Consider the following 26195-nt stretch of genomic DNA (forward strand, 5'->3'; position numbering starts at 1 on the left):
TCACAAACCACATCTCTCTAGTGGTAAAGGGATTAGAGCTGCATAGGACACAAGCGATAGATGCATAAACCCCATCACCAGCTTGGGACTCTCAATTTCAAAACATTTTTGCAGTGAGGCAACTTAAGAAAAATAAACATTCCTAGCCAGGCAGAGATCAGTCATAAACCTTTTCTGAAAGGGAGATGAACTCTCTTATTGTTATTTAAAGCAACACTATAAATCAGGCCAGATCTATATAAAGCAACACTATGGGCTTAAAGCAACAGTGGCATTCTGTCAGAGCTTAGGCTGAACACCCCAGGAAAGACACACAGTATCTGGTAATGTTCAGGGCCAAAAAAGAAAAAAGCAAAAAAAAAAAAAAAAAAAAAACAAAACAAAAAAAAAAAAAACCCAATTAACCCAAAGTAAAAAATAACAAAACCTACAAACAAAGAGAACCCCATCCTTCCCACCAACCTGCCCCCCTCCCAAAAGAAACCCTTCAAAAGAACTGAAAACTGAAAAAAGCTGGGAATTTCTGTGAAATTCTCTATGAAGCTAACAAAAAACAGCAAAAAGTTGCATACAGAGAAAGGCAAGTCTCAAATTTTCTGTAAAGCTACTAACATTATCAACAGCTCACTACTCACATTTGGTGATAGATACCATATTTAAAAATTAGATATATACATTTTACAGATCACATGCAGGAAAATATGCTTCAGAAAATACTCTCTTCCCAAGTATTTTATTTTCCCTCTTCCAGAACACTCATCTGGTATAAATTTTTGGACCTTACGTCATGCACAAGAAAATAGCCTACTATTTTAATTCTGCATTTACATCAGAACATTCATAATTGATTAAAAGCAACAGAAATGGTGGGGGAAAACAGCTTCAAAGTATTAACCTGAAACATTTGGGTTACCCAAATTAATTCTCTTTTGTTTAAATGTTTTGAAAAAATTCAGCACATCAAGACAAACATAAAGTGAAACACTGGAGCACCTCCTTCTCACCTCAGCACCCAAACTCCCTGGGTCACTGAACATTAATTCCATCTGACAGGCAGACAAACCTATAATTTGTCACATTGATTAACTCTTATCTAAGATTTTATAACACAAGGTCTTGAACTGCTTAATTGTTTTAGTTCACAAAAGGGTTCTAACAATCCTTAAGTTTTTCTTCAAAACAGAGACTGAAGTTGATGCAGATGACAACTTTTCCACTCACACAAGTTTTAATTAGTGGCATTTTTGTTGGGAGCATGCTTTGAGCTGGGTAGTCATTGTGTTAAGGAACAACATTTACACACCATCCTAATAATCTCAAGAGGCTAAAAATGCTGAATAGTGTATCATGAATACTGCAAGGACATCCATGACAACATGGACCTTTGAGTGTGAAATGTGAATGCATGTTTGAAGGATGGTAAAATATTGTTCTTTATCAGGGTTAGCACAACAAATTAGCAGAAAGATTGTAAGAACAACTTAGTCGTTTATATCCTGCAAACAATTACCTATTTGCTGCAATCCTGATCTTCTTGGCCTGCTAACTTGGCCAACACTAGAGGCTGGCAAGTGCTTCTCTCTTCCTTTCCACCTTACTTGAGCAAATATATATTTTCCCTTTCAGAAAAGCTCCTAGTGCCTCTCGGGGATCATGACTGAGAAGGCAAAGATCCAAAGCACTTCTCACTAGGAGAAGTATTTTGCATTTTCTGGGCAAGATGAATATTTTAAAAGAGTTTGAGATAGGGAGAAGCAAGAATTCTCAGTGTCCTTATAAATGTGAAAGAACAAGAAAATCAAAGGAGGTAACCCAAACTCTGTGAAGCCTTTAGACTCTGGCTGGAGCAATGCTGATATATGAGCAGCAACTTCATTCCCACCCTGCAGAATAAGTAAGATATGACCTTAGTCTTGCCATCACACTCCAGTCATCAACCCGCATGTGTTATCCTGATTTCTTAAACAGCTTGAAGATGTCATGCATTAGATTATTGTTTTTGTTGGTTTATTGCAACCTTCATAAAATTCCCCAGTAGTATTTTTATGCTTAGCTGGTTTTAAACAAAGCAGAGAGATCCATCCCCTCTATGGAAGTCATGATTCCAACACTTCGTCATTTAGAGTAACAAAGAATTATCAGTACAATCCTATAGAGTCTCCTGCAACCTGGGAGGAAAAAAAAAAGTAGAAGACAAAAGTTCTTTTTTGAACCTTGTTCCCAAACTTTGGGCATCACACCTCCCAACCCCAACACTCCTGAAAGTAGAATAAGAACTAAACTATAAAAGCTACTCTCAGCTTTATTGAAATTAACTGCATGAATGATGACTAGTAACAAAGTAGTAATTTTTCAATTATTGCCTCAAGTATGCCTTGGCATAAAGCTTTAATGAATTTGGAAGACTATTAAACATCCAGATACCTTTTCCTCCAACAAAGCAGAGGCAGCGGGAATCACGGACCTACCCATCTGGGTGTTCAGTACCACCCATCATCATCATCACCCCAGGCACAGACAGAGGCTGGTGAGGCAGAAGCCCATTTTATAAAGTGGGAGTATTCAGTGATTGTATCAGCAAAGCTCTAAGCTGCTCTTGCGAGCACGTGCAGATAACAATTTCCACCAACTCTGGCAGGTTGGTAGGTCTGTATTAATTTCCATCGGACTGCAAAAAGCACCCTGACTCCCCCGTCTACTCCCTGAAGGTATAACAATGCTTTGAAGGAATGACTGGCTAAATAAAGTTGACAAATCTCTCTAAATTTCTGTAATGCATTCTTTTAAAAACAGTTGGAGTTCTTCTGGTGAAAAACTTTCCAAGACGTTTCTGCCTGAAGCAGAAAAAACACTCTGGAAATTTTTTGTCTGAATGACTGAAGGCTGGCCAGAAGTAAACACAGGTGAAAATATGATGTTAGAATATGGGAGGCGTGCTTAAGGGTGCTCCTACTACCTCTATTGACATCTTTTGTATCTAATACTGTGTAATGCAGTTGGAAGTGAAAAGACATTAAAACAGCTTTAAAACCCTAATGGCCTGCCCTTTCTGTTGTTCCTTCAGTATTTTAAATAGGGGAGGGCTGGATTACAGCAGTTTTAGCTATATAAAGTATGAAACATCCAGATTCTGTGCTGAAAATCCCTCTCTTGGGATCTGAGGCCAGGAAGGGACCACCTGGTTCAGCCAGTCCTGCTACAAGCAGCCAAGCACTGCAGACATCTGGTCACATAATCCATCAGTCCACATCATGACTCACAAAACACTTCATGAGATCTGAATGAAGCCTGCATTCATAAGGGGACCAAGGCCAGAGACACAAAGCACATGAAAGAGCAAGGGAGACTGAAGACCTCAAAAAGGTCCCATCACAATGTGAGATTTTCTGTACTAAAGAACACAGCTCTATTGCCAATCTCCATCATCCATGGAGCAAAGACAGACAAAAAGCTTAACCTGATAACTCCTAAAAAGGAATTTTGAAACAATCTATATACAACTCACATCATAAATCATAGAGGTCCTTTGCCAACCAACCACTGGGTTCCTAAATCAGTGCACCCTACACCACCCATGGGCATAATAGAGTCATATCCAAAAGATGGCATTGAGCAAAATCCCCTCTGGATATAACCCTCTCCACTGTGCACATGGAGAGGCTGGAAGACCAAGCTCCTAATTTAGGCACCTCAGTAGGTTGCTTGCCTCAGGTAAAAAAATTCTGAGCCACAGAGTATCTCTTCTACTTCCTTCTGAGGAACAAAAAAAAGGAGAAAGAAACAAAGAGGAAGAAACTGGTTTTAGTAATGAAAATGTAATTTAAGAGGCTGATACCCTGTTAAAAACTTTGAGTTATAATGAATTACAGGATTCATTCAAGTACTCCATTCTTAAAAAAACACTATAATGAAAGGCTTACATATGATATTTAGTAGTAATAACTTTGGGGTCAAATCCATAATGATTTGTTTGGCAAAGCTTTCACTGACAACACTTAAATGTGATTTCAATGGGTGCTCTGCCTGAGAAAGGGTTTTGAGATTGGCCCACACTGTATATTTAAGTCACCTCAGCCCCAGCATCATACAGCGCCAACCAGACACAAACCCCAGCATTATTTAAACCATTCGCACACCAGAGTCTCCAATTGCAGGGTGCAAAAGCTAGCAGGAAGCATTGGTCATTCCTTTAGCAGCAAACAAAAATGCAATCCTTTTTTCTTGGCTTTCTTATGATATCATTTAACTTCTATAATAGCAGTTGCTTTTTTTAAAATGTGGATTTGCACAGTATTCAATTTGCTAGTTTCCACATATAGATATAAATTTACCAAAATAGCTGTTCACAAAATCCAAAGCCCAAGGGTGGAGTCCTAAAAATAAATATATGTAGTTTAAATTCTTTTATATCCATACATGATAAGAAATCTGGTACTGTTCTGGTGAGCCATAAAAGGGGACGAATGGTAAAACCACAAACAAGAAAGCAGAAAATAAAAATCCGTATCTTTTGCTCTACCCTTTCAAAATTGCATGGATACTTCAATGCAACTATTTGTCTAAATGATTCAAATGTTGGTTTTTCGAAGTATTTAGCCATATAAACTACCCTTTTGTTTCTGTTGGCTTCAAATGTTACTAGGCTCATGAATTCTTCCTTACGTCTTATTATTCAAAAAAATACAGCCAACACTGCCTTTATGGAGAAAGAAAAACCTAAGTATCATTTTCCAGTTAACTCTTCTGGATCTGCATGAAAGTGAAATCAGCAACAGCAATTTTAAGCCAGGTTTTCTAACCACTGCACCTAATCACTACCTTTTAAGTATTTTATTTCCCAGGCTGTACCATAGAAAAATCTCTTCAACCACAGCACAAACTCAAGCCACAAGAGTAGCAGAGCACATGCTAAGGAATTTATAATAGTCTAGGTACCTAAAAAACCAAGAAGCAGCAGTGAAACTTACTGTTCTACTGAATGCCATAACCCCAGAAATATTTCAAATAGAAAGCAGTTTAATTTGAAGAATTTACACTTCTTTAATTTGAAGAAATTACACTAAAACAGACCTGACCTCCCACTTTTAAAATGCAAATATTTCAGTGAATGCAACCATCAATGGCACATTATCATAAAAGGAAATTTGATAATTGCCACCTTCTTAATCTTTCAAGTATTCAGTCTTTTGTCAGGCTTCTGTGGTTCAGGATATCAATGGCTAAACAAGCAATTTGTCTCCACTTCCACGTTTCCACTTATTCCATCTCACACTCAAATCACCAGCAGATCAATGACTTCACAGCCAACAGCTGTTAGTTACAATCCTTTCAACAAGTCCATGTTTCAAATACCAGCCACTTTATCTTTAACGGGGATAAAGAAAAGACAAAAGTGAGGTCTACCCGCTTAAATACCATGTGTATACGATTTGCAAGTCTTTCCCTTCATTTCCCAGGACCTTTCCGCCTGTTGTGCTCTTCAGGACCAGAGAAGCCAGCCAGGAGGAGCTCCAGATGACTCCAAACAGAAACATATTTTCCCTTGCAAGCATCTAAGTTTCTCCACCCGAGCTGAGGAATGAACTCCACAACACAGCAGCGAAAATGTGCACGCTGCTATTTTTCTCAAGAAGCACTGCCCATCCCAACAATTCCTGGATGAAAAAACAGTATTCAAACAACAAAATCATAAGCTTATGAGTTGGATCTTTAGTCAGAGAAACAAGATTTCTTCCAACTTTAAGGAATGTGACAATAACAGCACATCTAACCCCGCTTGATAAGTGGCAGGCAATTCTCCATATAAGGTGAAAAATGTGCTCATGCAGCTCATGCAACACTGCTAATTCCCTCCCTGTTCTCAATATTCAAGAACATAAATGAACATATAAATCAATTTTGTAAGTAAACCTTTCACTTACTTGCAGCTATAAACCTTCTAGACATTGCTCAGCACATAAAGGATTTTGAACTTAACTATTTCATTCCTTTTAAACACTTGGTATTCATATCACAGCAGTGCATAAATTAATATAAATGTGAGGAGGTCCCACCCCCATTTGATTCCTAAATTCCCTTTATACTTCATCATTCCCCAGTCAACCTGTGCCTTCCAGCCCCTGACTAATCACATCTCTGATGGCATGAGCAGCTAGAGAAGGTGTTGAGAGCTGGGTGAAGCCCGGCAGCCTCACACAACCACCACTCACACTCCTCCTGCCAGCCCCTGGGCTGATGTGTGGTGGAAGCACCAAGATATTGGCACAGGACTGCTGCTACCACTGCCTAGAATTTTTACCTCAGCTCTGATTGTCCCATAACCTCTACATAATAGCAACAGAAACATAAGCAGCATGTACCTAGTTGTGCCTACAAGAAGATTGCAGGCATTACTCATTAGGAGACTGATGAAAAGACTTCCACAGATTTTTATGAGCTCTGCGCCAGAACATAAGCCCAGAGGAAGGGTACTTTATGTGATCCCTTCCCCTCAAAGCAAGGTAGAGTATCTGTAAAAGATGTATCAGTCCCAGCAGTGAAATTCACTTTGTTTTGCAGTTAGTCCCACATCCCAGCCCCTCCCACATCCCCTTCATTGTTTTTTTACTCATTATTAGTTATTTTAATGGTCTGATAAACTGCACAATGAACCCTCTGGATGGATTTTTTTTCCTTAAGGAATGATGTAACAATGACCAACAGGGCATAAAAGACAGAAGATTTACAACAAGTCCTCAGAGGTCTTTTGAAAACCTCTCAAAACTGACAGGATTACCAGGGGAGAGAAGACATCCTAAAATCTTGTTGGCAATTGTGAGAAGGGGAAAAAAGAATTTTTAAAGTTTTTAAAGAATTTTTAAGGCATAAGAAAAAAAAAAATGACGTCCCCAAAGTTTATTAACTACTCTGGAGAAGTTGTACTCTACTCTAGAAGTCAGTGACTAGTAGGAGAGGCACAGAGGGGAAGCTTCCACACACACTGCACATATACATATCAAATGTGGGTGGGAACAGTGGGAAAACAGTTCACTATTTTCTTCATCTTTAACAAGCCATAGGAAAGTTTGATTTTATTGTTTTAGCCACAGAAATTTCAGAAAAATTAGATTATAGCTTCAGCTTGCCAGTCTTCCTAGTTTATCCATATTCAGCCATCTTGTGATATCCCCAAGGCAAGAAAATGTGACATGATGTGCTAAAAAGGCACCTGGACCAATTAACTGCTATCAAAAATGTAGGCTTCTGTTAGTCAGAGATTCTTATTTTGCTGACTTTTTTTGCACAACACCATCCATTGCACTACCATGTAAAGTAGCATAGCCCATGAAATACTATGAGTCAACAAATTATCATAATTATTTTAATCCAGATTTAGAACTTGAATTACACTGTTTGCTATGTTCTGTAACAGAAAAAAAAATCAGAATTAACTTTAAACATTATTTAATCCTTACAGTATAACTCTTTAAAGTATGTTTACAGTCATTCACATCTAAGACTCTCATTTCCTGGAACCTTATCTAATCTAAATTCCATATGGAAGGTTTTAGTGGTATATAAAGTTGCATACAAATTAATCACACTCCAATTCATCCAGATAAAATAAAACTGTAAATTTAATAGTGATAAAACTAGAGCTGTCAAATTATATCTGGACTAACAACAAAAAGTGCAGTATTTTGTACAAATTTAGTTCTAAAGGACCTATTACATAGCTTTAATTCAGAGGATAACTCTGATGTGGCTTAGTACAAACATGCTTCTAGTTGATTCACTTTTTATTCAGGGAATGCAAAAGAGAATGTCTATTATCCATGTGATAGCAAAGACCTCACATGGCTGAACCACGAACTTGGAGCTTTTCAGGGTTTAGCACTTAAAGCGTCAGAGATTACAGCTCCTGATCCAAAACCAGTTCAGAAAGCAAAGCAGGAACCAGGATAAGATACACTAGAGAGAACTTTAGTGTATCTTTACAGACATGGCTTCTCCATAAACTTCCCATGAACTTTTGAAGACACCATTTAATCATTCCTATCTTTTCTCTGCAAAACTATATATATATATACATATATATAAAGTGTATGTATCAATAATACATGCAAGAATAAATAATATATACACTTATTATAAAATGCCAATAACAAATAGAAAACATTTAAACCAAAAATGAATAATTATGAATAATATCTATACCATAATACTAAGTGAAATATGGCAAACAATATATTATAGATTCAGTTTCTACAAACAACCTCAACAACAACAATTCTACAAATAAATTCATAAGGATGAAAGCAAAAAAGCCAACGGCAAAACATAAAAGTTCCCTATGAAAAGGTCTTTGTCTGAAGAAGATAACTGAACAATAAGAACTTCCTATCTCAAAAGGATATAGAGAATACAAGTGAACAAAAAGTTAATGTCAAGCTCTCATCCTGAGATCAAAAACCAGTTAACTCCACATAGCTGCTTGAAGTATTTACCAAATAAGTTTTATTTGGGAGACTGTCCTCCTTATAACACACAAGTCCCACTGAAATGCAAAATACTGCAAGAAATAAAGAAAAACACAACACGTCAGCATGTGGGCCAGAGAAAATAAAGCACTGTTCCGTGCTTTAACTGAAGTAAATTTTTATAAAAATTTCAGTATAAAACTGAAGTAAAAATTTTTATAAAAGAAAGAAAATGTTTAAATGGGCTTACTGGTCAAGCACAGCTCAGACACTGGAAAAATCTAGTATTATGATTTTGTGGTGGGGAAAAAGTAGTAGTAAATGTAAGTATTTTAAATAGTCTGGACACTTTCTTTGATGATTTAGCCCCATTTTTTACTCTTCATAGCTGGCAAACTGGAAATCTTAATTCCTACATCAATGTTATACAAGTAAGAAGTAGCCACTGATTAACAATCAGTCTGAATTCAGTGAATGGAATATATCCCCTCCTTTATGTCTGGGACTTTATGTTCATAAAGTGCAAGAGAACAAATATAACTGACTAAAGTCAAACTTGAAAGCAGCAATAAAAACCCACCCTTTTCACATGTTCTTAGCTCAGAATACACAGTCATTTACAATACAGAGTTTAGTGAATGATCTATCATTAGTGTCGGCCTCGGGTGGCACCCTCTCCTACAGAGATAATTGCGCACTGGACATCTTGCAGGACATGTTCTCTAATAAAAATGTTGGTTCAGAGATTTGACAGTGACAATTAATCACAGATATTTTCACTCTTAGAAATATATCAACAAAAACTAAACTGTTTTATGATACCAACCCCCACCTTGTATTATTCCAGGAAACATTTCACAATAATAACATTGCTGATGGCCAAATACTGAAGCCAATCCTGATCTTGCCAGTGAAGAGTTGCCTCCCAGCAATGCATATTCTGATCTCCAGCCTACCCTAAATTTAAACTCGAGGGACAGGGCACCCATCCCTTCCCCAAAGAAATGTTCTACTATTTATGAGGTCTGACTGTAAAGATGATATTTCATTCAGATTATACTTCCTACTTAAGCTTACTACTTTCAAATTTTCCCATTCATAATTCCTCACAGTATTTTAAGTAATAGCCCCTTACACACAAGAGTTACAGCTTTCAGGGATGATGATTAGCACATTAGCTCTATCTCCACGCCCACTAAGCTAAACTAAACCACATGCACACCACTTGAACCAGCCTCCAGTATGCAATCATTTGTTACTCTCGTTACAAATGCTGCCCAAAATAAGCACAATGTCCTAAACACCACAAATTTTTAGACTGCTGTGAAGTTCCCAATAGTTTATATAGACTGTATTCCTTCCTACTGCTGCAATGCCCAGACCTGAAGGCAAAAATCCTCATGGAGCCCTACAACAACTGCAGCACCCAGCAGTGTTACATCCTCCCTGATTTCTGTAATTCAGTTTCTGGTGGTCAGTCTATGTTTCCATAAAACACTAGTTTGCCGTGCAAGAATATTCCATTTCTCTACAACCACTACTGTCAGACCTCTGCCTGGCCCCATCTCCTCCTTGCTCCAGTTATTCTCCACTTCAGCAGCATGTCTCAAATTCAGCTCCATCTCTTTGACACTTAGATCATCCTGAAAGATTTGCAGAGCATCTTGAACCATTTACAAGTATCAATCGTTTTCCTCATACCTCTCCAGAACAATCTTGTGCTATGTTTAAAGAACACACTGGAGACCATCAGGCACGTCTCTCCATTGCCAATGGGGAGGGAAACCAGCACCGGGTGCTGGGGTCAGGCACAGAGACTCTGCTGAAGCCTCATCTGACACCACAAAATTAATAAAATCTTTTCCATTCCCAGTGGCAACAGGGAAAATACAAGGCGGCAAAAAGGATCTGTGGCTTTATAATATGCTACTCAAAATATCTGCTGATGGTCATAAGACAGAAAGAATATGCCAAAAAAACTGTATGATGTAGTCAGTTGGCAAATGGGGAAAATCACACACAAAATGAAATGCATTCACCACTGTAAAAGCAGGGCTGTGGGAAATTGCTGGTTCTCCATATAAGGATCCAATATTTTTTTCAATTTGCCAACATAGAATAAAGCACATAAAAAAAAAACCTTAAAATTCTAAATGTTAACTGTGAAAAGCACTTTTTACAATATTTCACAAGAATGTTCATTTTGTACACCCATGAGTCCTGATTTTATAATTTGCAGCCAGACTAAATGAAAAATAAGAGTTTTTTAACTTCTCCATATAAAATGTCAACCACCTTTTTAATTGAGAGCTAGAAAACTCTAATTGAAAATTACTAACCTCAAGCGCTCATTAGTGACAAATCCAAACTCCAGCTGAACACAGCCCTAATAGGATTAAAGAGACATTCAGAATTATGTATGTAGACCCGGTATGCAAGAAAAGCTGAAGAAAAATCTGTGTCCATCCACAGAGCCAGCAGGATCGGACACAGCTCCGGGAGGAGTGGTACTTGGGTACCAGGCATGCACACACACTTTTCCTGGTGCCTCCCTCCCTCTGCTGCTGGAGCTACAGATGCTGCCCACAGGCACCCTCAGGACTGCAGGCTGGAGATAATCACTGCTGGGCTCAGAAACTGCAATGTCACCCAAGCTCCCACAGGAAGAAGGCAGGGAATGGCTGGCCATGCACCTCATGACAAGGCATTTCCAAGAGCACAGCCATCCTCTGCCTAATTTTAATGGTTCTTTGTCACTTTATCTACCACACAAAGCTCTTCAACAAGTGAGCTGTTCGGTCCACCACATCTACAAAAATTGCATATACAGGTAAGAATTTCTCAGGCTGAATTTCATGGTCTCAAGGTCCTTCTGTAAGCATCAAAATCATTGAGCATGAGATTTCCTATTGATCACATGCCACTGGCTGCACATCTAAGGAGGCTCAGGAGGGTAAATTATTTTTTTCCCCAAGTCAGTTTTAAACTGGCTTCCTAAATTGTCTCCAGATCCTTTCCAGACAGCAGAATGGAAATAATTAGAGGTGGTTGGAAAATGGAATTTTTGTCCTGTGGGGAAAGTTTGATAGTCCTGTACTTATTTTTATGCTAACACAGGCCAAAGTGTAAAAGCCTTAAAATATTAAGTAGAGCAAAATACTGTAAGGTATTCTGAAACAGCATCCTACATGCACTTTGACTTATTTTGTTACAAGAGAACAGCCCATTCCTCACACGGGCACACCAGCAGGCCACATAAATGCTCAGTTTTTAGCCTGAGATTCTTTCTACTCCCCAAGACCACAGGACAGTGACTAGCACTGTTGACACAAGCTCTCCACACATCTCATCCTACTCCTCTTGTTGTATGAGCTAGACAGGAAGACAGCAGGAACTGCAGTTAATCACTGCTCCCTTGTTCATCTTCTGAAAGCAAATTTATATGACATGTTTTGGAGCTTTGGGTGAGAAGCTGTCCCCCCCCCCCCCCCCCCCCCCGCCATTTTAAAAGAAACCTTTGTCAGTCTGAAGTGATTTATCCTAAATTTTTCTGATGCGTATTGTGGAGCCAACAGTTTCCCACTACACAGATGCAAACTGAGAGCAGTCACAGAGCTGGGAGCTGAAATAGCATGGGGAAATACACAAAGAAGTGATCTCTAAAAGTCGTATACAAACTGTGAACAAGAGTAAAAGGGAGATTCACTCTCAACACCTGTTATGGACAGGAACACAACTTTCCTCCTACTGCCTAACCAGAAATACACTTGTCACACCAAGGGCCTAGGCAGCTATGTCAAGTAAACTCTTTCTTCCTGATACCATGGAGATGGCTGCTTTATGCAAATCCTGCAAGTCATCTAAGTAGAATGCCTCAATGGGAAAACCTTCAGTGCCATCACTCTGTTAGGGTTCTTCTCTGCAGCTGTTTAATTGACAGAGCCATGGAAATCATTAGTACATATGAATTCTGCATCATTTCATTCTTGGCTTCAAGTGCCTTTGACAAGTACTCCTGATGAGGATGACACCTCTGTCTGTAACTTGCTCTAAGTTACCGCTCCCTCAATGCAACCTTCCACTTGACAGTGAAGGAGATCTTGGCATCTCTTCCTCTCAGCTCATCTGGCAATTGTTCTGATAGGAACCTGCAGCATGCTGTACAAGCACAGCTGAAGCAGTCAGGGCCTGAAGCACAAAATGGCTAGACACAAACAACAGAAAAATTGCTTACTCCATTGTATCTATCTTTCTCCAAATGCTCTTTCCAAGCCAGACCAAGGTAGCAGGGGAAATAAAGGAGCCCTTCATTCCCCTTCACACAAGGGGAAAGGAGTGATTGCATAATTTCAAAATTTTCACCTCTGGTAACCTTCCTACATGGAAATGCTGCTTCCGATAAGCTTTATACTGAAGACTGCAGAACCTACAAGTACAGGGCTCAAAAAAGAAGGCTTGATGAAGAGGATGAAACAGTGTAGAAAAGTTTTGTTGGTACTTTTGACTTAGCTGGCCACCATCTTGGGAACTGGCAGGAAGGTGGCTCAGCAGAAAAGAACCTGGGGGTGCTGGTTGGCAGCCAGCTGACCATGAGCCAGTGTGTGCCCAGCTAGCCAAGAAAGCCAATGTCATCCTGGCTTGGATCAGCAATAGTGTGGCCAACAGATGCAGGGCAGTGATTGCCCCCCTGTACTCAGCACTGGTGAGGCCACATCTCAAGTGCTTTGATGAGTTTTCCCAATTCAGTAAGAACATTGAGGTGCTGGATTGTGCCCAGAGAAGGGCAATTGATGTGGTGAAGGGTCTGGAGCACAAGTCCTATGAGGAGCACTTGAGGGAGCTGGGGGTGCTTAGTCTGGAGAAAAGGAGGCCTAGGGGAGACTTTATTGCTCTCTACAACTGCCTGAAATGAGGTTGTAGCCAGGTGACATTTGGCCTCTTCTCCCAGGGAAACAGCAACAGGACAAGAGGACATAACCTTAAGGTGCACCAGAAGAGATTCAGGTTGGACACAAGGAAGAATTTTTTCACTGAGAGGCAGGTTGAGCATTGGAATGGGTTGCTTTGGCAGGCAGTGGAGTCACCATCTCCAGAGGTGTTCAAGAAATGACTGGACAAGGCATTCAGTGCTATGGTCTTGACAAAGTGATCTTCAGTCAAAGGCTGGACTCAGTCTTGGAGGTCTTCTAAAACCTTAATGAGTCTTTAATTGCTTTGTCCTCTTTTAATTTTCCTATACAGTGAGGCAAGTTCTGCAAAGTTAGGAAAAAATCATTAACAAACTCAAAGGCAGTCAAAGAGAGGCAAGATACTAAACCACACCAGTTTCCTTTCATCAAAGACACAGATCCACATGATATATCTATAGGTTATAACACCAGCAGGTTCAAACTTGTTCTGAACTGACACAAGAAATCCCTGCCCACACTTGGAGATAACCAAAAGTCTTTTGAACACTTAGCATGGCTCTGGGCCAAGCTAATAAACTCTGCTGAGCCGCTGGGACATCTCTGTGCCAGCACCTCAGGCTCAGCACAGCTGGCAATGCTCACAGTGCTTCGTGCTGGTGCAAACCACAGGCTCATTGCTGGCTGCATTCACCACAGCATGGAGAGAGAAATGCCTCCACACTCACAGCTTTGTCTTCAAGCCTTGACTTCAATCCTGGGGATATTCATACACGTTTTTCTGCATTATCCATCCAACAAAAAACATTTCAGGCCAGTTTTTGACTCAAGTGTCAATATTTTGACATGGACATAATGTTTTTCACCTACTGGTGAAGAAAAGTATTGCAATGAGAGTCTAACTAAACCAGCACATTTGGCTTTTGCCTTGAATTACATTGTTTCACAACGGCTTTTTCTGTTGAAAATTAGGAGTTTACACATTTGCACGAGGCTTCTTAAACAAAACAGCATTTTTATTCCAGTGTTTCTTTGGAATGCTTCCTCAACCCTCTGAAGAGCACATCTTACTGTGTTGGGTCGGGGAGCAGAACAGGGAATGATGAGACTTACATGTTGTTTACAGCAGGTAGAGCTGCCAGGCTTCTATCCAGTTTTAAGATGTACAGCCTTTGAAAGTTCTTATGTCTGGTCTTTGACTCAAAAATGACATCTCTACAGACAGAGGGGTATGGGGTTGTAAAACCAAAGCATATTTTCTTAACACTGCTCCAGAAATATCCTCTGCTAAACGTGTAACAGATGCATGTTCCTCATTAAAAAGTGTTGCTATACATTATGTCTTGGCTGTAGACAGATTCTGGCAGAGATTGATACACTGTGGACGTATAATTCATGTGTCTAGTATGTGAACTCTGGACCCAGCTTAACCCGCTGAGGTCTTGTTGTGGATCTCGGGCCATGGAAATGGGAGCAAAGGGAGAGAGCAGACAGACATGGAGGACAAGTGTGTAGCTGAGAAAACAACAAAGCTATTGGACTTTTCTCAACGCCATCCACAGGCACCCAGCTTTTATTCCCATTTGTATAATGAACTGGAAAAGCAGCACCAATTCCAGCTACCTTTCTTTGAGAGGAAAAAGAAATCATCACTTCACGGTGACCATTTTCTTCCTTGAGTAATCTCTGGCCTTTTGCTGAAATTTAACTTTTGGGTTTTGGAAAGGTAAATCCTAATGATGAATTACAATATATTTTTTTGGCTGATTGGTGCTTAAAACCTGCCCATGCTAATCATAACTTCATAGTCCACAGGGAGACCCTTAGTTTTATTCCTTGCCTGGTATTCAGACTTCCATTTAATTACTGTTACTTAGATTTATAGGCAGATTTGCTAAAAACACTGACTCTGTGTGCAGACAATAACCTTTTGATGGGAATGGTAGTAAAACTGTAATTCCTATGTAAACAGGACCAAATTTTAAAAGTAGCTGGTGTAGCTCTCTAATGAAATTGGCAGCACTGTGTGGGTACTTTGTCTTGGAGAATGCTAAATGGTGCATAGCCAGCATTTGCTCCATAAACTGTCAAACAAGAGAACCGCAACTGTTCAGTGATTTGTTTTTCTAATGTAGTTCTCTACTATGGGAAATGCCTTTTCCATGACCAAATGTGGAAGCTGTCAGGATCCAAAAGAAATAGAGCGCAGAAAGATGATGTCTAGAAGGTATCTCCCAAAAGAGAAAAAAAAAGAGAAAGAAAACATTTCTCAAAGACCCAGTTTTGGAAGCACCATGAAAAAGTGAAACACTCTGAAAAAAAAATTACTTCAAGGATGCCATAATTAATTGTTGGGCATCAATTACAGTACTAAAATACTCAAATTTTTCTCTTCCTTCACTGGGTAGCACTGATGATAATATTGTTGCATAACTCCATAGGAAGAATAAACAACAATATATACATCTGGTATCTTTCTTCTCAGGGCCTTCTACTGCTTTACAAAATGAAACAGACCTCATCACCTTAGAAAGGCAGAAAGCACCCCTTCCATTACTGAAGAAAAAAACATTGCAAATAAGTATACCTGAGCTCTATGCCTCAGCAAATGAAGCAGTGTATGAGCACTGATTCCAAGTTTCCTATTTTGTTCTATATTCTTCTCAGCACTTCAGTGCCATTTTAGGCCCATATCAGGCAACAAAAGCAACATCATTTTGTTCATAATAAGAAAGAGCAATTAAACAGGTAAAAGTCTTCACCACTGATGAAAGGACATCCCTAGATCAGAATTTTAAAAACAATCAATATGGACCAACTATTTCAGACATGTGCTCACTGAAGTCTCTCTCTCAATAATGGAAAAAGGAGCACAGCTCTCCTTTTCCTACTTCCAGAGGAAACAAAAAGAAAAAAGACACAGATTTCATCATCTGAATTCAAACCTCATCTGATCTGGTCCTCAGGAAGACACACATCATTTAAATATATGCAATGGTTATGAAGGGTTGATTCTGGAGAAATAATCAGATAGACTATATTTTTGCCGGGGTTCAAGCATCCACAATACCCAGTAAAATAATCAAGGCTACTCTGAGCAGACTGCAAGACTCCTCTGTGCATGTAGATACTTCCCAGTGGTGCAGTTGTAGCTGTTACTCAGGCCTTGCCGCTATCTGCTGCACACTTGCATGCAGCTGATTTAACAGTTACCTGCTCACGACCCCACGATTTCCCTCCCTGCTGCCAGCCTAGGAACCGGTTGTTCATAACAAGAGCAATGGGAGGGAGGACAGGACCACTGCAAGGAATTTGAGAACTATCAGCAATAATATGCCAACTGCAACCAATCTGCTCTACAAGAAGGGGGTGTCGGGACACATTAGTAGCCTACATAGCGATTGTCAAGAATCAAAGCTCACATCATTTTATGTCCCTGAAATGCCAACTCAATTGCAAATTTAAAAACAATAGTTTTATCACTTTGCCAGTCATAGGACACATCCCAATAATCTTAGTTGTACTGACCTTGACCAGGCTTGAGACAAGTAAGTCACACAGAGAAAGCCAGAAGCCCAGAGAGTAATTACAAAAAATAAAAATCACAGCCATGGTATGACGCACTAAAGCCCTGTTCAATCGCTACTACCCATTGCAATCTATACTGCCCTTAGGGAATATTTCTATGTTAAGCTGCCTACTAGCAGCATCTCCTTTTGTCCAAAGTCTAATGCATTACTGGCATTTTATAAACAGATGAATCTTATGGGTGGGAGAGTATTCTAAGTGTTGCACAGATATTTCCCTTTACTGTTATTCACTATTAGATTGTGATACAACTTAAAAATCTTCCCCTAATTTGCAACTACATGAGTCCAACCCACTTAGTTAAGGCAAAGCTTTTTTATTTTCAGTAACCAAATCAATGCTATCACTAAATAAAAAACACAAAGGGAAGGGACAAAAATTCATAACAAGCCCATGATCATGAGGTCACAAAAACATCAGCATGAGTAATTATATTATTGTTAAAAAACCTTTACAATTATTTATGATGACTTAACTTTTCAGGTGCTTATTTGTGCTTTGTGATAATCAAAGAGCACAACAGCACCTAGCACCATCTAACTTTTTTCCATACAGGAAGCTTTTTATAGGTACAGCATGCCAAATGGGGACCACAGTTACAGCGGTGAATAGCTACACCATAATCACTATTTGTCAGTGAAAATTAATCTCAGAAAAAGCAGCCCCATAACTCTTCTACCATCAGTTTCTGGCTTTAGTCAGTTACTCATCTGAAAACTCAAACATCTTTAAGCAAATATTTTCCCCTGGAGATCTGATAAAGTGATATATATACAAAGTATTTTAGTTCACATAAAACATTCCTGTTGGTTTAAAACCACAGGAAAAAAAAGTAAATTATTTTAACAGTTTCTTTTTTCAAACAAGATGCCTTGCAGTCAGTTGGTAAAGCCTGAAAGTTGATAATTGCCTAACAAGCTTTGTATTCCAAACAAAAGTATCTTAAAGGTTCAAGTTTCTCTTCTTTCCACTGTCATATATACAATGATCACACAAGTTAATTATAGAGAGTTAACTCTGCCAAGTATCTCACACTAAAATGGTAATGTAATTCTATTAGAAATCACAAAAAAACCCCACTCATTATTGGGACCCCTACCATTTTTAAGTGTGATCTCTGCATCTATGGACAGTCAAGATCAAATTTGTACCATCTGACCTAAAGGAACTGGGAGCATGACTACACCAACATCAGTTCCAGATCCTGGACTCAGTTTTTCTGCAGTAGTCTAGTTTCTTGAACCAGAAAGAGAGGTGAATGGCCTATTTTTATGGGGCTGCATTAAATGTTTCCTTCTAAAAGCTATTTTAATGACATTGTGGTGCTTCACAAAGGAAACAAATTCAGTATATGATTAACACATATAAACATGCCTTCTACCTCTGAAGAGATGTAGGTTTTTTAAGAGCACTTTCAAGTGACTAATACCAAAATAAATCAGCAATTTAAACTTTACAGCATCAATTGAAGATGACATTTTGGCATGTAAGTACACAAATTGTTCACAGTGTCCCTGTAGAAGCCATCTATAACTCAGAAGATACACAGAGCCTTTCAAATGACGGCAATGGAATTTAAATTATTTAATTAGAATAATATGCTCTAGTCCTTGGCCACTCTTTCACTATAAAGTAGGAATTTCCTCTGGGCAGGCACAGCACACCAACCAAGCTGCGACTGCTCGTCCCAGCTCCAAAAAAACGTAGTCGAACTTCCCAGTCCTGTGAGACACCAGAATGGTCTGCTAACTTCTTTTGTCAAGTTTCCCTTCTTCACTCAGTCTAAATCCATCCTAACAGTAAAAGGAAAATAAAAGCAGTTGTTACCATGACATAGAGTTTAAAATACTAATCAGAGCTACTGGAAAGCATGGACATTTGTACTATCTTCTGATTTCCTTTTCAAATCAAAACCAGAAGTTCATTTCTTCTGCCAAGGCAGTTTTTCTTTTTTAATTAAGAGACTTTAAAATCTGAATCATTCTTTTTCTGCGGAAGGCATGGAAGAAAAAGACAAGGCAGACTACTACCAACCCAAATTTATCTTAAACTCTATACTTTGTAATTATTGGGTTCTCTAAAATTGGATACCAATTTAAAAAATATTTTTGTAATTACAGTAGAAAACTGCTTTTACAACCTTTCCTCTTGAGCACTTAAATATTGAGAGTACCAAAGTTGCATTTAACTTACTACGTTTCCAAAATGCAGTAAGGAACTAAAACCAGGCAGGAAGACCATATTTCCTGCTTTTGATTTTTATTAATGATTCAGAGAAATTCTTTTTTTACCTATATGAGAAAGTTGCTGACTTCAGTGAGCCATAAACTTCTGCAACTGACTTAAGTGGAACCCCAATTAATATCCTCAAAGAGAACATTTGTCTGCTCTTTCCTTACTGGAGATAAGAGGTTCCTTCTAAATTGCATCCTAGAGACATTTGACTAAAACTTTTTTCCTCCAGGCAAAAAGTAAACATCTATAAATATTTTATACCAACACTGCAAAGCAAAAAAAAAAAAAAAAAACAGACTAAGCACTATTAACGTGCACTTTTTTTTTTTCATCACATTTATAAGAAACAGGCAGTGATGCACGCCACAAGGCTGGGATCTAATCAGACACAGTAAGGCCCTGTCTAGACAGGCAAAAGTTATTACAATCAGTTAGCGTGGTTGAAGAACTCCATTAAGATGCAGGCCAGCAAGAAAGAAACCACATTAGCAAATGACACAGCACAACCAGGCACCAAGGCAGCCAAGGGGCCTCTTGGCATGTTCAAAATCAAGCCTCTCTTCGAGTCATTGGCAAGCTGGCATGTCACAGCGCTGACTCCTTTGCCAATGTCTAGTCGGACAGACTATGGACAATATAAACGCACAGTGCTCCCACCCAGCCATGGCATCACTCAAGGGGAAAGAGCTCATGGGTGAGCAATGACCAGCCCGAGTGCTATTCCATGGTGCTGTGCACCAGGCACCGTCTGACTCCGTCCCCACAGCAAGGCACCAAGTGCCCTCAACAAAAGACAATTTACTCACAGGATGATCACATGCTGCAGGTGTTTTTCTCACCCTTCATTCCTTGGAATGATGTCGCTGCTGCTTGTGAAGAAACACACTTCTGTGACATTTGGGATATAAGCACACAGATGCTAGGAATAAGAAACACTATGCTAAAGAAGAAAGACAAACCAAACTAAAAAAACCAAGAAAGAAACAAAAAGTTAAAAATTGAATGATGAGGATTACATATAAAGCAAAGCAAACTTGCTTCCTTTGCTGTCATCTGCCCCCTTGATCAAAACTTTCAAGGCTTCTCAATAACACCTATTTGCTTTGCAAATGGGGTATCACAGCATACTTGATACAATGCCAAATATGATTAAAAAAATGATGCACAACCTATTTACTACTCTTACTTGATAACTCTTTGTCAAATAATTTAATTTAAAATCAAGAAAAAATACACAATTCTAAAGAGAGAATGAACACAGTGAGATCACCTAGGAAATTTTTGTCTCAACATCTATGGACATTAGAAACACTTCTAAATTTAGACACCCCAGCATTTAACATGGTCCATAAAAAAGAGAAACAAAGCCAGAAAAGTGCTCATATTTTAATTACTATCAGCAGTAAACCCTATTTTCAGCTATGCTATCCCAAGTAATGAACTACAAGCTTTGAAACTGCTATTAAAGTCCTCACAAACTATTTGCTGAAGAGGAGCAAGCATATATTTCTCTGGTTGCACAATATGACACATACACTTTTGGGATGGGAGAGGAAGCTATAAATCCACAATCCACCAGGAAAAATCTTTCTCCTTTGAATCAAGAACAGGCTTCATAATAAATTCCTTCACTATTGTATTATATAATCTCATTGGTAGCATTTGTCCAAACTTTTCCAGTGCATTACTTTGTGTCACTGCAATTTACTCTGCAGAAAGGGAAAAATCCCACAGAGAATTTAAGAGTATATACAGAAACTGTTGAAACTTTCCCCATCCACTATCATTATACCATTACTATTCTTGAATTTTCAGAAGCAATCACTTCACTTTGGCACCATCAGAATCTCACCTTTGACTCTAAGTGGTAAGGCAACTTTATTAATCCATAAGGGTGTTCCACAGCAGCATGAGGGATCCTTATCAATGTGCCCAGGCACTATCAAAGGCAAGGTCAGAGTAAAGTTGTCACTGCAAATGTGAATAGACAGCACGTGCAGCTCACTTGTGCAGTCAGTGTGCAGGGCACCCACATAACCTCTGCAGACATCCTACTGAAGGAAATTCAGTGAGGCCTTCAGTGTGCTTGATGGTAACATCATTACCTGAGCATGGAAGAGCTCAGATCTGGCCAACAAATACAGGTTTTGGAAGCACATCTACTATTAAAAACAAACAGAAACCTGTCTTTCAACCAAGTCTTGGTCAGCTCCTTGATGAGCTGTATTGTGACCCAAGAGGAAGACTATCCAAATCCCACAAATCAATGCTATCAAGTCCTGGAGGCAAATATATCATAGAATCATAAAATGGTTTGGGTTGGAAAAGACATTAAAGATCATCTACTTCAGTCCCATGGCCATGGACAAAGTGGGCTGCCTCTCTTCTGTAGGTAAAAACTGACAACTAATTAACACCTGCACTTGCAGCAATTCATTACTTCCAGACACTCAGAATACCTTCAGTAGGGATCTAATGTGAGACAGTGAGGGATGCCCAGCTCCTGAGCACCACATGAATGCTTTCCTCCTGCTCCTCAAGTGACTGCAATTACAGGAATGGAAGAAGTAACTGCACTATCAACTCATCAGCTAAAACTACCCTGCTACTCAAAGGGGAAGTCTCACAGCATCCTCCATCTCTGGCCATCAATTGTCCCTCCTGCCTTCAGATGACACTATTGCAAGTGTTGAAACAAGACAGCAGTCAGCATGCTGATGGCTTTTTCCCATCAGCTGATGGTTTTTTTCCCAAAAGTAGTGCAAGCACTACTTTTTAGCCTGATCACTGATCTGATCCAACTCATAGCCAGCAGAGCTGGCATAAGCAGCACGTTGGAATGATGTAACCAGGAACAGAAAGAAGAGATCCCCATGTTCTGCTGCAGCAAAGACTCTGCTGTCATACACCGGGATTCAGTTTCTACTTTTCCATCAGCCCCAGGATTGAGAAACACACTCATCTTATTTCATCTGGCTGATTAGCACCCATTCCTGTCACAAGCCCATGTGATAATCACTTACTAATATAAGTGTCATAACTGACTGTAGAACATCTGGCTCACCCTGGGCATTAAGTGCTAGACAGACGCTGCAGAGAGCAGCAAAACCCAGTAAGTGCTTACAAACTCACACACTTTTTATAAAACTCTGCATGTTGTGCTGTTCTACCTACAGCGTTCATTGTTGTCCAAAGCAACAATTATGCAAACACTTGGGCACTTGCTTAATTCTTCTGTTACAAACTACTCCATTACACTTAATGGATTAATTAGCAAAGGCTCATTTTTACCCAGAGAGTGGAGGCTCCCAAGGCTACATGCAGAGTCACGGGACAGGCTCCCAGGGGGGAGGCAGGGAGGGTGAAAGGCACCTGGGAGTATCTACAGTCACACTGCAGTTCCACAAGCAGTTTTGGCAGCAGTATCCAGTTTTGCCAGCTTAAAAAAAGCTACCTTCTCCACTCCCTCTTTCCTTCTCTCTTACCCCCTAATGAACCAAATCATGGAATTGATCCGAATTAAAATTACATCTGTTTTTTGCTCAGTGCCTAGATCCAGATCACCACAGGCCCGCGTAAGTGTGGTGCTATGAAAAGAATCAGAGCTAGGCAGGGGCTGCCAGGGCAACCCCATCTTGCAGCAGTTTAAACCACCCAAAGCACAATCATAGCCCACCTCTGTAGTTTCAGCCCTGCTACAGTTACCTGACACTGAAACTAGAGCAATAAGGGTGGTCCCCCCCCTTCCTCCCTCCATCTCTCTTCCCTCTCCCCCCAGCACTGGGGCTCAGCATCTCTCCCAGACACTCCTCTGGGAAGGCAGAGCTGCAAAGAAATCCCCCCCCCACCCCAAAAAAAAAAAAAAAAAAAAAAAAAAAAAACCAAAAACTCCGGGGTTAGATTAGGTTTCTGCTACATTGGCATAAAGGAGAGGGTGCACTGGGTCCACAGCAAAGCACCCAGACCAAGATATCTATATTTTTCCAACTACAGAGAGCTAGCCCGGCCAGGACCAACCGCTGCCTCCCACAGGGAACAGCCACAGAAGTAAACCCATTTGCAGGATTGTAAGTTTCACTCATGCCAAAAACATAGAAGCACATTATTGTAAGTTTAGTTAGATAAAAAAAGGTCATACAAAGTACTGGTTTCCTTTCACATTCTTTGCATATACAAAAATCCCAACGGTTCCAGGAGGATTTTCCTGTATAGCCTCACTGAAAGCTGATTAAAGAAAATGACCATTAATCCCACTAGTAACTTAAAACAAAACGTTAAATTAATTTCAGTGGGAGTTCTGGCCATGTACAAAACCCAGCAAGAACCTCTCAGATTCATACACATTGCTCTCTTGGGAAATGACAAGAACTCTGCAGACATATGAAAAGGCAAAATTTACTCCATGTTATTAGAGCTCGGTACAAAAATCGCTAAACGATCTGCACCAGCCTTAAAACTATTTCCATAAACCCCGAGCTTTTGAAATTGTCATTGTTCAAGCCGCTGTTTTCCTTTCCACCTCTTACTTTGAAAGCTCACCCCCCGCGATCATCTTTAAAGCAAGATCCGCGCCGGCAAACCTTTTCATTTTGCTAAAATCCTGACGGGCGTTTTCTGAAGCTGCTGAGCCCAGCGCGTCGCTGCCGGGAGCAAGGTTCCCCTGTGAGCACCCCCGAAGTGCCGGGCACAGCACAAGCATGTGGCAGCGGCCGGACTGCCTGCAGGGGCTCCGGAGGAGCCCGGCTATCCCGTCGACAGCCGCCGGCGCGGGTTTCACGCCCGGAGCCGGAGACCCCCGCGGCCGCAGCCCCGCTCTCCCGGGCGCCCCAGCGCTGCGCGGGACGCGGAGCCGAGCGCGGCCGCGGCTCTTTGTTCGGCAGTGCCAGACGCCGGAGCGGCCGCGCCCCGGGGAGCCGGGCGGGAGCGGCTCAGCCCGGGGGCCCGGGGAGCGCAGGCCGGACGGGCGGCAGGAGCCCGCGGAGCCGGACGGCGCCTAGACCCAGACCCAAACCCAGACCCAGACCCCGTCCCGCGGCCGAGCAGCTCCGCTCCCGGCCGCTGGAACGCGCAGCGGAGGACAAGGTCTCACCACTGTCAGACACCTGGGAGCGCCTGCCGGGACTGTCAGCCCCCCCGCCCAACACCCCCTTACCTCTCCGCGGGTGCGGAGCAGCCCCGAGGACTTTGTCTCCGCGGCGCGCCCGGCTGCCAGCGGACAAGTTTCTGCCCCTACTTCGCTCCTCGCGGCCACAGCGACGCTTCCCCCCTCCCGCTCTCACCGTCCGTCCGCCCGCCCTCTCTCCCTCCCTCCAGCAGGGGCGGGGGCGGCGGTCCGGAGCGCCCGACCCCGCCCCGCGGTTCCCCGGGCTGTGCCCGGGCTGGGCCGGTGCCGGGGGTCCGCGACTCGTACCGGGCAGCCGGGCTGGGGGACGTGCCCGCCCCGGTGGTGTCCCGGGCAGGGCTGGGCGAGCTCACCTGTACCCGCCGGGTCCTGCAAGGGCAAGCGAAGGGTGCGGGATCCAGGCGTTGCCACCCCATCCTCCTCTGTCTGCCCGAGCAAGCCCTCCTGTCCTTTAGTCTTCGTTTATTTACAAACTTACTGCGAGTTACCTAGCCGGTTAATGCAACAGTAGGAGAAATTAAACCCAGGAGGATCACACCTCTTGGGTTTTTCAACACACAGGTACTTAATGGGAGAGAAACCACCTGAGAGAGCCCTTCTAAGAGGGATTATACAGTGAAACAAACTCCAAAGGGAACTGCTCCAGCGGCACAGTTGCCATTCTTGAAGATATTTAGGAAGGCTGGGACAGGCCCCTCTCTCTGCACAGCAGAGGTGTGAGAGCAGAGAGGGGCAGGCACACTGCCTGCAATTGTCCTCTGCCTTCAATTCTCCTGGTGTGTTTATTGCCATTATTGCACCGTGCAAGCACAGCTCTGATGCATGTTACATAATTAACCTTTGTTATGCTGGTAACCCTGTCATTCTCTCTGCGGAGCAGTTGTGAGTATGAGGAGGAGGGCTTGATGTAGGGATAGTCAGTTGTTCCCCTGACAATTTTTATTTTGGTTTCTCTCCAGGAAAACTAGATCAAAAAAGTTCTTTGCCAGCATCGTGGAGAACGTTGTGGCAGTCCCTTGTCCCTCAACTAGTTTGTGCCACAGCCAGCCCTTAAAGCTTTGTCTCCTCCCTGGCAGGCTACACCCTGTCTTCAGAGAGGCCCAGTGCATCAGAATAGCAAAACTGGGTGGAAGGGGATCTCTACAGGAGGCTGAACTGACAAGCAGAGGATGTGTGTTTATGGTATACTCAGCTGCTTAGACAATACACTATGTTAGAGTTTTCTGCTGGCTTCCTGCCTGCAACATTTTTTCAGTAATGTAGTGTGAGATGGAGTCGTCAGGACTATAGTCTGTCAGGATAGAAGAGACTCTTCTGGCCAGCAAGTGCTTTCTGTCAGAGAACACTACCTGTCCACCAGAGCACAGCTACGTGTACTGTCAGGGAGGGATACTGACAGCACTCCTGCCCCACAGCCTAGCTTAGCCAATTGTGATTATGACATTTCAATGAAGAAATCTCTCCTGTGACTATGAACTCTTTAAATATGAAACACTAAATAGTTATAAGACTAAAATGAGTGGCAACTCCCACAGGTATGGTTTCTCCTACTGATCTTGCAGAGAGCATTTAAGCTAGATGTAGTGGCTAGAGAACTAGGAATATACCTTGTTGTCATTACTGAGAGAAGGAAGCAGAGGAACATTGCAAAACTGTTATATTATAAGCATTTTTTATTGCGTTAGGGAAAAAAAGAAAGGTATCAGGTCAAGTATCAGTCAAAAATCAGACTTCTTCATTGTGTTTGACATAATCACTCAGAAATAAGTAGAATTTCCTCATAGGGTGGAAAAGGTCTGCTGAAGTTTCTGCAGGATGCCTTCTATGTTCTATTTCAACCAATGTCTCCATGGATAGGGGGCTCTGTTGCATGTTAGTACATTT

At 41.2% G+C, this 26195-nt stretch overlaps 1 protein-coding gene across 1 annotated transcript in view; it reads right to left on the reverse strand.

Annotated features, from left to right (window-relative positions):
* TIAM2 (TIAM Rac1 associated GEF 2) overlaps positions 1 to 24420 on the reverse strand; it is a 166432-nt gene extending 142012 nt beyond the window's left edge. The window contains exon 1 of the mRNA XM_053972797.1: positions 24342 to 24420. The gene's annotated coding sequence lies outside the window, so the exon portion shown is untranslated. The remainder of the gene's footprint in view (positions 1 to 24341) is intronic.
* Between the last annotated feature and the right edge of the window lie 1775 nt (positions 24421 to 26195).

The sequence above is a fragment of the Vidua macroura genome, chromosome 3, assembly GCF_024509145.1.
Source record: "Vidua macroura isolate BioBank_ID:100142 chromosome 3, ASM2450914v1, whole genome shotgun sequence".
Taxonomy (NCBI): domain Eukaryota; kingdom Metazoa; phylum Chordata; class Aves; order Passeriformes; family Viduidae; genus Vidua; species Vidua macroura.